A 16,113-nucleotide genomic window follows, 5' to 3' on the forward strand; every position below is an offset into this window, starting at 1 on the left:
GCCTGCTCTCCGCGTTCGTGCTCAGCATCCGTGGCCTCCAGTTCTTTGAGTCTGGCCAGGGCCGGGCTTCTCCCCGGACCCGAGAGTCCTCCAAACAGTACGCCCTTCTCAGCGATTGGTTCAGAGCCATTCGCGTGTGACAACTCTTCTCCTCGGCTGTTGGCGCGTGCCTCGGCCTTGCTGAGTTTCTGGGACAGGGACTGGATGGTGTCCCGTTGTGTACTGGACTCAAAGATGTGCTTTTCCTGCGCCCGCTGGTGCTCCTCACGGTCTCGCTGGAGAGAGCGCTCTGCATCTGTGCGTGATGCCTGAGAGGTTGCAACAATAATAAAAGACAAATTAAAAGCAGTTCCCAAAATCCCCTTCCCTTTAGTTCAACACAAATGAGTTGAAGCTGACCTGGCATCTCTCAGCCTCCTGCAGCGCCCCCTGCAGTCGTGCCCTGCTCGCCTCGGCCTCGGCCTCCAGTTGCTGCCTCACTTGCCTCTCGTGCTCCAGTTTAGCCGTGATCACTGAGCATTCGGCCTTCAGCGCACATCAAGCTGCCCGTTGTACTGGAACACAGTCTGGGCCAAGGCCTCCTCACTCAGCTTCATGTCCCTGCGAGCATCCTCCAGTCTCTCGCGTAGGGCGTCTCTCTCCTCCGCCAGCCGTGACTCTTACTGTCGGCTGTGGCAGTGTGAGCGGTCCAGCTCGGGCCGAGCGGTTGTTTCAGTTCATCCTGTAGGGCCTCGGTTTTGATTGCACATCAAGCTCCCGCTCACGGGTTCCGATGCCTCTGTAAGAACTGGGACATGGCATGAGCACAGCATCAGTTAATGAACTCAGTTTAACGTTACAACCAGGTATGTGGTCTGGTTGCAACAGAGTGATGGCTCTGTAAACAGTATTTTAATGCCTAAGTGTAGGTCACTAGTCACAAAGCCTGAAAATCTGACCAATCCACATGCCAGCGAACAGTTTTTTAGTTCACTGCTTTAATATACGCGCGTTAAACCTAATCATGAAGGTTTCAACATATTTAATTTTAAAGTATTTGATTTAGGGACATTGGTCATTTGTTATCTCGATTATGACGTCACTGCATATGTGTGATTGGCAAAGATATGACATCCGACGTTTAAATTGTTCTCAGTTATGCTCATATTCATGGTTTCTTAGATGGGATGTGCATTTTTGTAAATCGATGACGTAACTATGAACTTGACTACATATGTGATTGCAAAGATATTCTATAACTTCATATTGATAATTTGTTTCAAGTTAAGCTCATGCTCTTCTGGTTCTTAGAATGGGATTGTGATTAAAGCTGCAAAGCTATGATGTCACTGCATATGTGATTGTAAAGATATGACATCACTGCATATTTGACTGTAGCTACAATGATGTCACAATGATTGTCACATGATTGGAAATTGGTGTTGTTTCTGGCATTAAAAAATTATTTGCATGCACATTATGCCTGTTAAAGGGATAGTTCATCCAAAAAATGCAAATTACCCCATGTTTACTCACCCACCCTCAAGGCCATCCTAGAATGTTAATGGCTTTCTTCTTTCAAGATGAATAAGATGGGAGTTCAGGGTTAAAAAGAGGCGGTGTTCCAGCGGATGACCTCGTTGTAGCGTATTCACTTTTATGATGGATGGACGCAGTTTTTTGGGTTTCCAACATCTCGACCCCCATTCACTGCCATTAATCAGCCTTGGAAGAAGCCAGGACAGTGTTGAATATAACTCTGATTGTATGTCGTCTGAACGAAGAAAGTCCGTATACACCTAGGATTGCTGCGAGGGTGAGTAGGTTTATCGAAATCAGCCTAATTTTTCATTTCGGTTGAACTCATCCCTTTAAGAAGCGATGATGTCCACTGCCATAATCGCGGTCATGCCGGTTGACGTACAAATTAAAATTTACATCACTGCATTTCTGACTACATATTAGTTGCAATGAATTGCTAGGCTGCTATATAAACACAGAACATTTCTAAATATTTCCCAGACAAAGCTATATGGACGTTTTGAGAATGTGGCAGTGGTAAACCATGTCTCTTGTTGCAGGTTTCGAAGAGGTTCTCTCTCCTCAAATGTTCTGCCTGTCTTACGCGCAGGTGGTTGTTGTGCGTAACTCCTCCTGTTAGGTCGGCGAGCACTGCGCTCCATTGAGACCCAGGAGCCCGCTGGGACTCATCCCTGTCCGCCTCCAGCTAACCACACAAACACAAGCTCTTCAGCCACACTGAGGAAACTTGTGTTATGAGCTGCTTTTAACCAGTCTGCTGAGCTGGTGACTCTGTTGAATGCGGTTGCGCCTGGCTCTGATCTTCCAGTTCCCAGACTGCGGACTGTTCAGCTCAGCTTCTGTGACGCTCCTCGGCCCCTTCGGCTCTCGTCTGCTGCTCCTCTTTCCTCTGGAGCTGCTCACGGGTTTTATTATACAGCATGTGAGCACTCTGATGCTTTTCCTGTTCCTGTCTCAAAAGGAACCTTCCATGAGAAGAGAGAGAGAGAGAAGAGAGAGTCAGTGTCACAAACCCTGCCGAGTTGCAGATGCACCGAGTTAAGCTCACTTGAGATTGTTCATATCTGTTTCCAGCTCCAGTTTGAGATGTTCTAGGGAGGGTCTTGCCTGCCTCTTGATATCATACCAGCAGGTTATCATTGAGCTCGTTGCGTTTCCTGCTCCAGCTGAGAGGTTTTTATCCGCAGACGGCTGTGTCCCTGTCCTCATCTCCCTCTGGATTGTGCGTTCGTCCTCATGGAACATGTGTGTCTGTAGTTTCACCACACTCACAGAGTCTGAATAGGAATATACAAGATTTACAAGCAAACATCTTTCCATTTGCTGAATATATCTCAACTTCCAACTGTTTGCTTTCAGCCGACCTGGAGCTGAGTGACCTAACAAAGTAACTGGAGGTCGAGCTGTTTGAAGAGCAGAGAGGCAATTGGGTCTCCAGATACTGGAGTCTGCCAGCTCCTCAGCTGGCTGTGTCAGAAGACTGGGTGAGAATCGTCAAAATCATCTGCCCCCCAAATCTCAAGCTCTCCAGTACTCTGCATAGGAGACAATAAAGTCAATACAACACATGGTGTGACACACTTTGCGAGTATCCTGTGTTTTAAACTCCTACACTTATGAGGTAACTTTCCTGCAGATTCTCAAAAGATCAGTGCACAGTTTGGACAGTCTTAACCAACCCTTAAAACGAACCTTACTTTTTAGAGGTTTCTTATCAGACAAGCGCTCACCTGCTTCTTTCTTACCCTGGAATGGGTACCTGTCAGTACGACAAGAAAAACATGGATTTTATTCTATTAATCAGACACCACCATTCTAACCGGAGAGCAGTTTGGTGCTCTAAAATGAGGATATAAATGCAGTATCCCTATAGACAATTACTTTATACCGTGCCATATGGAATCTGCCTGCTTTCATTGCTTTTATTAATTCCCGCTGATTGTGGGTGTACCGTATTACAGGTGTCTAGGTGTCAAGTTGGTTGAATTCTGTGGGCACACAGATTCTGTGCAGGCCAGTTTAGACTTTAATGATGCTGCTGCAACATTGCAAAACAGATAAAACCGCGCTATAAATAATATTTACATTAAAAAAGCATGTAAATACTGCATGTATGACCTCCTGTCCTCTTCCGATAGCCCTTACAGTACGTCTCTCAAAGACGACATCGAGTCCTCCGTTATGGCGGGTCGCAGTCGGAGGGTTTGCCCTGCCCGGGGGAGCTAACGAGATTTCTGGCTTGGCTACCGACAGTTTTCTTTTCCTCCTCGTCATCTTTCCGCACCATGTGGTCGTGCCCTGTCAGTACTCTGGAGTGCACAGAATCTCTAATGAATTAACCGAAAGATTAAAAAAAAAAAGGCAACTGCAACGACCTCCCCAGGGAAAAACATCCAGGAATACAACCAAATTCAAAGCTTCTGCTAAACCTTAATGCCCTATAGCCAGTGGCAATGAAACATAATTGAAACAAATTAATATACCCCAATAATTGATGTCTGACTGTCCATGTTTTACCATGCATGCATATACTTTAGAAATAGAATGAAAATAAAATGGTCAAAATGTGTATTGATTGATCACCCATGGCTGTTTGCTTCAGTATTTTTTTTCAGTAACTTTTAAAATAAAACAATCAAATAAAACAAAATCTAAAATAAAATTATTCATGCACAGTTACAGGATAAAAGGAATTCCAGGGAGGAATAAATACAGTAATAGCTGCCGCATGATACCGGGATTCAGCATTTTAGGTATTTAGCACATAGGAAGAAGACATTACATACTTCATTAGCTAGCCTGTAACCACCACCGAATCAATTTAGTTAAAAAAAATAATTTTGTCAAATTCAGGTGATTTAACCATTGAACTATGACGTTTCTGACTGTTATACGCCAGCTGGGGTCCGGGCTCCCTGAAACTTTACACGCTTGTTTAGAATCACTGTCTCATGTGTTCAGCAGGTTTTGTGAAGTTTTGAGTTTTCGTTTAGGCTTTATAGGCTATTGTAGGTATAAGACAGGCCCCTTTTTGATAAGTATGGACGCTAGAGATTCCATAGATGCACTGGCTGTGGTTTTTCCAGGTTATGAAAACCCTAGGCACTTAGTTTTGCAAAAGTAGGTTTTCACATCTTATCAATCTTTAAAAAACTGTTTTTATTGACAGCGTGATTTCTAGAGGCAAAGTTGGTGGGGGGGGGGGAAACGAGGGGTCTATCATACGATACAAATCGCGTGTATGTGCTGAAAAACATGCAATGCCAGTCGTTTACACCCCACCCATTAGTTTCATGTTGATAGGCCAAATGGTTGCCGATCTTAGCGTCACCACAGTGGCCCATCTCCGTGATTTGTTTTCCTGTGACCTCAGTTGAGCTCTACATACGTGTTCCGGTTTTGCGAAGAAATCTCATTCGTTCAGGAGTTACAGGCATTTACTAAAATTTGTCCCTGGCCCCCTTCAAACGTTTTGGTGTCCCTTTGCAACGGTGAGTCGAAAGTTCAACGTTTTTTTGATAATTATTGATTTTCACTCTCTAGAGAATCTTTCTGGTTCCGATCGGGTGAAAAACCTAGGACTAGTTCGCAAAAGTAGGTTATGCAAAAAATGTGAAAAACCTAAATCATTTCTTGCCTGCTCACAAAAAAAGATCAAATCTTATTTGTCCAGCAAATGAGCCAAGAGATTCCATCGACCGACGGGTTAAGAGTTATAGCGATTTCATACTTTCGATCGCTGTAGCGCTCCCGTGCAGGCGTTGGGGTGAGCCTCAGTCACATTGTCAGGCAGTGTGATTACTATCATACCCTCCAAGTTGTCAAGTCTCTAACGACTTACAGTTTTGGCACAGATAAGTTTTTACGTAGAATCGCTCATCCCCAGACCAATTCTATCTAACAATAGGGTTTCAGCGCTATGCGTTTGAACCCCTAATAAAATCAAGTTCTTCAATGTGATTGGATCACAAAACATCTCCCCTCACATTAATTCCCTTTAGGTAATGCAACATATGTACCTTCTTGGACTTCTTGCAGATGTCCCTTGTGAAACACTACCCTCTCTTTCCCAAAGACCTGCCGTCATCCATCCCTTCCTGTTGAGGTTTCGGTTCCCAGATTTTTTGTAAGTTTTCTTTCCCTTTTACTTGGTCAGTTCCACCTCGGCTCTGTTTCCTCTAGTATCCCATAAAGCCTGGGCGGTGTTCTCCGCCCCGCATACCATCCAACTGTCCTATTACCCTAAAAACAGAAATATTATTTGTTTAGACGTGATAAATCATCTTTAATGTAGGCAATACGCATTTTTCTAAGGCAAAGGAAATTCCTAGATTTAAACAACTTATGGAACTGTGTATGTATTGATTTAGTCAACTGATCTGCAACATCGATCGTCACATACGAGACAAAACTGAGTAATACACCACACAAGTACTCTTTCTTATGTAAAAAGCGCCTACACACATAAACACACTTCAGCACAGCACGGAGAGTTCTGGTTAAATAGTTGTGTGAAACTCCTCCGGTGAGACCATCATGAAAACAACCACACTAACACTAGTATAAACAATCTTCAGGAATATGAGAAGAGATCTTCCAACGCGAGAGGAAGCAAATCCTTGGCACAGATGCACACAACAGATGCCACATGTGAACTGACACCCAATGAGCATTGACCACCAGGGCATAATTTAACCAATAAATATTTATAAAGTGACAGACTGGAATTCAGACAGTGCTGTCAGGTCCACAAGTTAAAACATATACAGGACAAGACGGGACAACTGCAGACCCCATGAAATCAACTAGAGCTTGTGGAAAACCTGAACTTTTTAATGCCCCGAAAAGTTAGTAAAGCATCAGAAACGCTGCTTTAAAAGAACAGTAAAGCAGAGAGCATACTGATGTCGAAACATCTATTGTTGCACAGTGGAGCAAAGCTCATTATAGCGCAGCCAAATCATATTTTTTTCCTCAGCTATTGTTTAACTAAAGGATGGTTATATAAACAATATGATGTATGCTTTCCCAACTTCCCAAGCAGAAATACACAAAAAGAAAACATGTTTTGTCTATTTCATGCAGTGCGGTTTTAACTAAAACTAGCAAAAATCATTGACGCAATTGAAATAGATAACATATATAGAAATTAGATGAACTTTTAAACCTAAAACCCCTTTTATATAAAACTTACATGACATAAGGAAAAATTAAAATACGTTTTTAGTCTAAGTACTAAAAAATACCATTCAATGGAAATAAAAAATCCATCAAAGCTAAATAGAAACACACATATGACAAAAGCAAAAAAAAAAACAATTATTAAATCATTAAAAATTAAAAAAAAAAAAGGAAAATATAAACAATATAAGCTCATTCAAAATATCAATAATACTATCAAGTATTATCATATATACTACTAAAATAACACTGTTTTTCATGGGTGTTAAAATGCATGAAGAATGTAAGATTTAAGACATTGTGAAGAGGTTGAAAATTGGAGTACCAAAAATGTTGACAACACAATAATAGCTCTGTTTCCAAAACTAGTGTTCTGCCCTGCTGACTATGCCTACATAGGTAGCTGCCTTCTAAGGTACACACGATAATTCTCATTACAACTCATATAACAAATAATGGTTTATTTAGATTGATTTAGAACACTTTGTGCAACACTTCATAGTGGATAAAGTGCAAATATTTGCAAGTTTACATAACCAAAGCATCTCAAAGCACAATCTTTAACATTCACGTCAGAAGCATCCCGTGTCCTTAAAATGCTGTCTGGGTAGGCAGATCACTAGGTATTTGGAACAGAGCTAATGACTGGCAAAACCAGAGGATAGGAGCAGCTGTGAATTTATGGCCCGTCAGTGTTCTGGTCCACAGTACAAGATGACTAACAGGAACTTTTTTGATTTTGAAGCTGGAGCTTTTCCCTCGCATTTTGAGTTTATGTGAATGAGGAACAGAAGACGAGATTAATACTGTACGTCTTCATTCGTTCACAAGTTTGTCTGAGACCTCCTCCCGGGGGTCCTACCTCAAGTCTGACTTCCACAGGCCCTTGTCAACCTCGTTGGAGTCAGAAGAGGGCACTTCTAGAACTTTGGTGGGACTTGTAAGCTCGTTTTCAACCAAGGCCGTGAAGGTTATGTAAAGCTCTTCAGGTTCTTCGTCTGTGTTGCGTTGCCGATTCTAGTGGCACACTTTACTTTGCTTCCACTAGTCATGTTCCTCAGTGTTATATCCTTCGGTTCTCTGGCTCCTTGGCCTCATCCGTTTTCTGGCTCCTGGGATGATTTGGAGTTATGTTGGCACTGGGAAGCTCCTGCATCACTGACCTCAACCTAAAGGTGCGGTGGACACTTTCAGACTGTGAGTCCCTCCAGGCCTGACTCTCTCTGCTCTGGGATGGGCAAAAGTATTGCACGTTTGCCCGGCCTTCTTGCCCGGGCGGTGGGCCGCACTATTCTTCCTCACTGGAATCTTTCCTCATCTGCTTCCTTTTCCACCTCTTGTCTTTTCCTCTTCAAATCAACCTTGTTCCTCTTCTTTCCACTCCTGCTCCGAAGGTTCACTCAGTGGTTCCTTGTGCTCCAGTTCTCCGAACCTCTCTTTTAGGTTCCGCAGCTACGTTTTGTACTTTGAACTTGGTCTCCTTTTTGTCCGTTCTCCACCATATTTTTTTCTCATAGCGTTGCTCCCAGGGAACCGCACCAGCTTTCTCCTCATGTTCGTGTCCTCTCTCGAGAGGTTGGGCGCTCACAGTGGGTCACGGGTTAGAACGGCCTATTTATGTCTACAGACGACGCGTGTATAGCCTCGCATTTTTTGCCTTTGTTTGCCACAATTAGACACAAGGGATGAGAATTAACCATGAAAAACCCCACACTCCTGGTTGACAGGACTTCAACCAAACTTGAGACACATGCGCCAAGACTCGTGCCGACAATTAAACTGTATCACTGTCACCACATTTAACTACAAGAAAGCACAAAGGAAACATGTAGTGTACATTTCAAGACCAAAATCCACTGAAGAAATCATAGCACCTCAGCTTCCCATTTACACCACCTAAGGCAAAAAACTCTATTTTCAAAACACTTCATTTAGTAAGAAGAGGCAGAGTTTTATGACAGGCAGATTCTTTCAATTTAAATTAAATTAATAAAATGATAAAAATGAAGGTTTTTAATAAGTCGCATTAAATATACGGTAATTTTTCACAGTAACTGTTTTTTTTTACACAATGCATCATCCCTATCAAATTAAATGAAATCTAATTGCAATTCCGAAATGCATATTAAATAAACATGGCAAACTTAAAAAATTAAAAAAAAAAAAAAACTTTATTTTTAAAGACATTTTCGTAATGAAAATGATATGAAAATCGTTTAATTTAGTTTTATTTTAAATGTTGGTACATAGTTTGCAGACATTTTCAATAATGACATGCTTAATCAGATTTTTTAATGTTATTTTATTATTAGAAGTTGATTTAAAGTTGGCATAACTCCACAGAGCGTTGTTTCGTCGATGAATTGCCCACCTGAAGCTGCATCTTCACCTGCGTAAGAACTGTCTTCCACTCTCTACATCTTCAGCTTTGGGTTCCTTGGGCTGAACTGAATAGAAATTCAGACACAATCCACAACATATCTAAAACAAAGTGAGAAGTTATTTAAACCATGACCATTCACCCCACATTGAGAGTTTTAACCTGCATCAGACTCAGCGACATTTGGCAGTGAATTTGTCATCTTGGGCTGGAACTGTAATGTTTCCAATCCCAGTCCGATTCTGTATATGAATACATCTTGTATCCGCATATAGATTTATGAAATCATCTGCAAAAGCTAGATTTTGTATTTTTCGGAGTTTCTACCTTTCACTCCTCCGGCCTCTGATTGGATCCAAGCGCAGTCGTGGAAGTGCTTGTGGTTTTGAGAGCTGGCGGTTTGGTTTGAGAGAACGTGGAACTAGTAGAGGTTGTTTTTTGTTGTGCTTGAGGTGTGGGGTTGTTTACTTCTGGAATGGCTTTTTAATGTTTCCCTGGTGTCCACGTCCTGTTCCGCGGTAGTTATGTTCGTGGCGGAGCTGCTGGTCTTTCAAAGACGGGCTCCTCAGCCCGCTTATAACTGGGAATTTCCTTACTGGCCTTACTGGTGTGCTGGCAGACGTCCCAGTCTGAAGCATCTATGAGAGGCAAGTGACAATAAATGATAAAATGCAGACCTAAAGGAGAACATCCGTCAGCGCCAGTGTGGAACGTTAGACGGGATGGATTTATCAACCAACCCTGACTCAATATTTCAAGCTGAGCAGGGTTCAAGAATGAGTGGTGTCTTTACAAGATTATAGAAAATCTGTATTTAATTTTGAGCCTTTTTGCCTTGTCATGTGCACTTCTAGGGCCTGGCCTCTGATATTATCAAGCATCCGCAGAACTACTAATGGAAGTACACGGAGCATAAGGGGCTTTGAAGTATCCTGATCTGGTGTTCTGATTTTGTGTAAATTTAAGACAAACTACAAAAGCAGAACAAGTCACACACCGACATACAAAACATTACGACTAGCGAGTGCAGAAATCTGATTCAGGAAGGATTCAGGAATACTGTTTTTAGTAGAAAGAAAACATCAAGGTTACTTCAAGATCATCAGCATCCCCCCCCAAACCAAGCTCTTCCTTCATCAATCTGGGTAAGAACAGAGAGTGCGGTTTATATATGAGTGAAGCCAAACATGTTAGAATATATATTTAATTGTTGTGTTAAAAAAAAATGAGATGACCTTTTTTCTTATTAGCTTCTTTGGAATCCATCAGCTTACTAAGAACAGACACTGTCTCTCTTTTGACCACTTTAGGCTGTGAAAAAAAAATGCAATTTTATATTCAATTCGATAAAAGTATAAATATGACATTTATGTCACAAAATTTGTATCCAATTTTATCCAAATAATTTGGATAAGGCATTCTTTCATAATGCATAATTTCACAAAAAAAAAAATACTTTTATATATATATATATATATTATATATATAGATTTTTTTTTTTTTTTTTTTTTTTTGGTGACATTTCTTTGCATTTGAAAGATGCCTTTATCCAAAAAAATTGTGAAATAAAAATTGGCCATAAATATTTTTTAATCAGTACATGTATTCCCTGAAAATAGTGTGCCTTTCTCTACAATATGATATATATATATAATATATATATAATATATATATATATATATAATATAAATATATCTATCATATATAATATTATCTATGTATATGTATGTTGAGATAATTATTATTAATATATTAATATTAAATCTTAATGGAAATTAACGTTGCAGAGCAGCACAAGTGTTGAACATCCATCAGAATTTCGACCATTTTTCATCATTTCAATTCACAATTAAGGACACTGCTTCATTGACAACTCTGTTTATTAAAACGCATTTACCAAAAAAAACATGTGCAAACAGTTCTTTGTGAAAAAAAACCAATCAAGTTTCCAATAACTTGTACTAATATCAAAATGATAGCTCGACTGGCTACTTTCAGAACGTTTCCTGTCATCTTCTTCATCATCCTCATCCGCCTTTATTTAATTACTGTACAGGCAAGAAAGGAACCAGGGGTTCAAAAAACTCCCCTCAAAAAAAACACATGAAATCAATGGACAAAGACAAGCTTGCCATGAAGCGAGTGCGCAGGGCATGCACATGCAGCAATGGAGGTCTCCCATCATGCCTGTGAACTGGGGTTTTTGAGTGGCCAAATTTACAGCAGTACTGTAAAATGCTCAATTTTAATGAAACTCATCTTGTAAACATGAACCGACCAATGATGGACCTTTCCCACTAAAAGAATGTATTAGTTGGCAGCATCATTCCGTGTCACATCACATGCCTTAAATGCACAGATGACAACAGATGCATAAGACAAGAGATCAGGATCCGAGGACAAGATGTTAATGTGACGGCTAGAACGGTGATGATTAATCCAGCAGGACAACAGCAAATCATAAATGCCTACCCATCGGCCTGCAGCCTCCTTGCTGGCCTACACTTCTCAATAAATTAATGTTCCTCCCTCCTCTTACGAAGGAGGGAACGTACAAGAAGTCTACAAAGGAATTCAATGAGATTATGAAATGCAAATCTACAAATAACCTAAACGTTGGATAATTTAGCATAGCAAATCTTGTAAAAAACATCTGTTAAGCGCAGAAAAGCAATGGATAATGTTAATTCTTTTGCATCCTTTTTTTTAAGCATGAAAAATGGTTGCAGAAGGCTCTACACAGACAAAGCTATTAAGGTTTTCAATTCTAAAATGCAATCATATTTTTATGTAGTATAAAAACAATAGAAATGCGCTTACATACCTTCAGGTATTCTCCTCACAAATACTGGACCATAGATCTACGTGATTTGGCAGGGGAGTGTGTGTATCACTGGCCTGTTTCTTCTGTGGGCTCTCAGAACCAGACGTGAGGGGACAAAAGAGACTATTTCAAGATGGTCACAGGTGAACAAAGGAGCACAACCTGTTTCTAGTTTTTTTATACAAGTAATTTGATAGTTAATTATCACAATTCCACTGACCCCACTGCAGTTCCAACACTGACCTGTTTGTGTTTTCTAACCTGTAGGTTGGGGGAAACCCTGCTTTAGGGGGATTGTGATGCTGTGCGCATAAACTGCATAACTATATGGAGATTTCACCGGCTTTGCTTTGTTTAATATATCATGTGACTGACCTCTGAATCCCAGGGAGAGTCGTCATTTTCATCTTCCTTTTCGAGTCCCAATTCTGAAAGGAAATCTGGAAGAAACATGCACAGAGAATGTTATTTATATGGTCACGTAATACATTAAATACCTGTATATATGGTCACTAATGCCAAAAACTTGACGTAAAAAAAATCATGTACCTCTTCGCTTTTCTTTGCTAGTAGCACCATTTTGAGCATCTTTAGCATTTTCACACATTTCCTCCGGTTCTTCCCTCTCATCCTCCTCTTCTTCATCCTCCTCTTCCTCATCCTCTGTGGAGGCGTCTCTCCTGGTTTAGTTGCAAAACAAACAGTAAAACGGCAAGCATTTTACACTCAAACCAGAATAAAACTGTTTAGCATAGGAGTGTGTACTTCAACGAGATTAGATACATAAAAGAATAAAAGACGAAACAAGTGGGATCTTCAGTTGCATCTTCAGTGTTTGTATCCTATCCACATCTAGAAACTTCAACTACAAACCACTTCTATCCATTCTAGCCGTCGTCACCCGAGTACCTGTAATGATCCGTGCTTTGAACATCTTTCTTCCATTACGGCTTTATTTACAGAGTTCGGTTCATGCAACTTCTCAAGTTGCTCCTCACCGTCATCTTCATCAGAATTAGAAGTGAGATCAACTTCGTCTATGACGGTGTAGGGGATTTCTTCTTGAAGAGCTTGGTTATCTGGTTCATCTGCGAACTCTACGGAAAGGTCATCCGCAACTTTGAGAATCGGGGCTTGAATGTTGAAGGAGATTCTAGATTTGTAGATTTGTTCTTGTCCTGTGAGTCTTGATCCAGATGGTTAATCGATGAAGGTGATGGCGACAAATGTTGGGGACTGGTGAGGGGCTTGAGGAACTGAGTTTTGTGGACGTGTTGCAGTTGAAGTTGATGCCTTGGACTTGGTGCGTGTTTGGGACTAGGACTTGTTGAAACGGGACTCGCTGCATTTAATGGTTTTGGGGCTATTTGAGAGATATCTCCTCAATGGTTTTTCAAACTGGGTCTTGAAACTTGAAATGGCAGAACATTTTGGGGCTACTAGTGTAGAGATTTGAAGCTTGTGGTTGATCTGCAAGCATCAAAACATACACAATACTTCTTCCGACAGAGACTCATTGTCAGAGACATCAGAGAATCTGATCCATTGTCGGAAACCTTTGACCGAGGCAATTGCAAAGTCATACTGCATTTGCTTGACTTGGCTGCCGTGCTCCTTGACTTATACTTTGGTCTTTCATCACTTTGACCAACAATCATGGACACTGGTATAGCTCCACTGTCATCACCCTGATCAATACACCCAGGTTCATCATGTAAAGGACTCTGGGAAAGGTGCTCGATAGATTCTAAAGATGCCCTTTTTGAAGTGTTGTCGTCCTGAACCAAAGCCTCTTGATGTTGGTCTTTTTCTGCTTTTGGCATCTCCGTGTTTGACTCCTTATCTCCTTCAGGCGTCCCATCAATTTTGTCTGAGCCAGACTCCCAAGATACCTCAGGGCTCTCTGGTTCCTTCTGTCCCAGCAATGTTAGAAATAGATTTAGTGGCTTCTTTGTTTGCACTTCTTCTTCCTCCTCAACATCATCCCAATCATCCTCATCATCATCTGCAGTAGTTATAGCCTTTGGCTTAGGTGATGCTGAAGGAACATACCAAAGACCAGTTATTCCTCTATTTTGTCGCAGAGGAACATCATTGGTTTCATCTTGAAGTTGTGGATCACATTCAGTAGCTGTCCCTTGAGAGGTCTCCACTTCTAAGACGTTCTTCTCAGTTTTCAACAGCTCCTCATCTTCATCATCCTCCTCCTCCCAATCATCATCATCACTTTGGTTTTCATTCTTGCTCTCAACTGGATTTCTGTTTGATGTTCTGTCCACACTTGGTAAAGAAGCTTCACATTCTGCTGTAGGACTTGGACTGTCATCGGCCTCTTCGCTGTCCTCCTCATCAGAGAATCTCGCCTCGACTCTGACAGCTGACACAAGACAGCCATCCTCTAAATCGAGGAATCCCTGGAAGTGGACCTCCAAAAACCATCTTTTCAGGAAATTGTTTCTTTCGCTTTTTCCATTATCTCTGAAGCCTCTTGTTTCTTGATCTGTCCTGACCTTCAGAGGACTGTCTTCTGAGACACTATCCTCCCATCATGTCCTGCCCAGGTTTGGTTGGCGTTTTTATTAGCCATTTCTGATTGGTTCTGTTGTACAAAGAGCAATGCCACGATTTTGGGCAACCCCAGAAAGGCCTGTTGTCTTCAGGAAGCCACAGCAGTTTCTTCATGTTCATCTCCTTCTTCGTCATCTTCATTTTCATCAATGTCATCATCATCATCGTCATCATCCTCATCTTCTTCTCCCTCCTCCTCCTCCTCTTCTTCTTCTTCTTCACTATCATCGTCATCCTCACCTTCATCATCTTCACCTTCTTCAGATTCGTCCTCTGGAATCTCACTGCCTTCCACATCTAGTTTACTGCCAGAAGGCAGCTCTTTTAACTCACTCTGCCCACACTGATACCGCAGGGTTGATTGGGTTGAATGAAAACAATAAAAAAGAGAAGAGTTAGGACAATGTACCACAAAGAGCCACAGTGAGGGTTACCTTAAGGGTGCTGCTGAAGGGGGTGGAGCTCATCTGGGGTGGGTGGGGTAAAGAGGCAGGGTGGGGTTGCTACAGGGAGGTGGAGGGAGGTGCTGCTGGATGGGAGTGTCTAGACAGTGGAGGGTGGATTGCACCCTTATTCTCACTGTCCGGTTCGGACTCTGATCCGCTCCAGGATTTGTCTGCATTCCCGATCCGCTATGAACTACAGACAGAGACAGCATATCCACAAAGCTCAATGGACCCTTTCAGATTTTTGAAAAATTGTCGATTTGAAATGTTACTGTAACAAGCTTAGCCAAACATTTTAAACATCTCAGTCTTTCCCCATATCCCCAAGTGGATAAATAGCAGTGTTGGTCTGCCTATTACCTATATATTATAAAATAGCCTACCAGTGACCCTTGCCTTGGCCTTAATGGGACTTGCGACAGGGTAAGGGTTTCAAATTACGAAGCACAACCACAATGTTCTTACAGACTTCACAAAAACATTTCAATTTAAAACTTACCTATCTACTTTTTCCCTTTTTGTGCTGCTTATGAGTTTCTTCAAGTTTACTTTCTGTTTCTGTAAAAAAAAGTGTTGTATTACCTAACCCAATATTACAATATTTGTAATCAGTATCACATGTGCTATTCAGAGCTGTTGTCATGCACTTACACGACAGAGCTTAGAAATACCTTTGGGCTCGCAAACGCTAACTCGTCATCATCATCATCATCATCATCTGATGAAGGCCACGGAATCAGGCAGCACCACTTTTTGATGCCCTGCAAAATGAACACAATGTAGTGCTTGCTTGATAAACTTATCATTCGTAGCTGGCTTTTATCACCCATTCCTGTTATTTTGACATATCAATGACATCTAACCTGTAATGGATTCTGTGTGAGAATTGTCCTCTGTATCTGAGGAGAGAAATAAAAGATTATCTGCGCTTAAGACAAGATACAGCCTAGCCAAAAAAAATTATCCATTGCTAATACAAACATTTTCTTGCTGTATAGCTACCTTGATATCTAAGGACCCATTCACAATTAGATAGAATATTAATTTGTGGTGAAACAATGCATTCCTACAGACCTATTCACACCGATAATTATAATTTTTTTATTATTTGTTTGGCAAAACACTCCAAAAAGATCAATGGGTTAAGACCAATAAGCATTTGGGTCAAGTATCTAAAACCTATTACATATTCT

General features: G+C 41.1%; 1 pseudogene; it reads right to left on the reverse strand.

Annotated features, from left to right (window-relative positions):
* The window catches only part of LOC122135665, a 47,032-nt pseudogene that overhangs the window by 25,033 nt on the left and 5,886 nt on the right, over positions 1 to 16,113 (reverse strand).

The sequence above is a fragment of the Cyprinus carpio genome, chromosome A25 (assembly GCF_018340385.1).
Source record: "Cyprinus carpio isolate SPL01 chromosome A25, ASM1834038v1, whole genome shotgun sequence".
In the NCBI taxonomy this organism is placed as follows: Eukaryota; Metazoa; Chordata; class Actinopteri; order Cypriniformes; family Cyprinidae; genus Cyprinus; species Cyprinus carpio.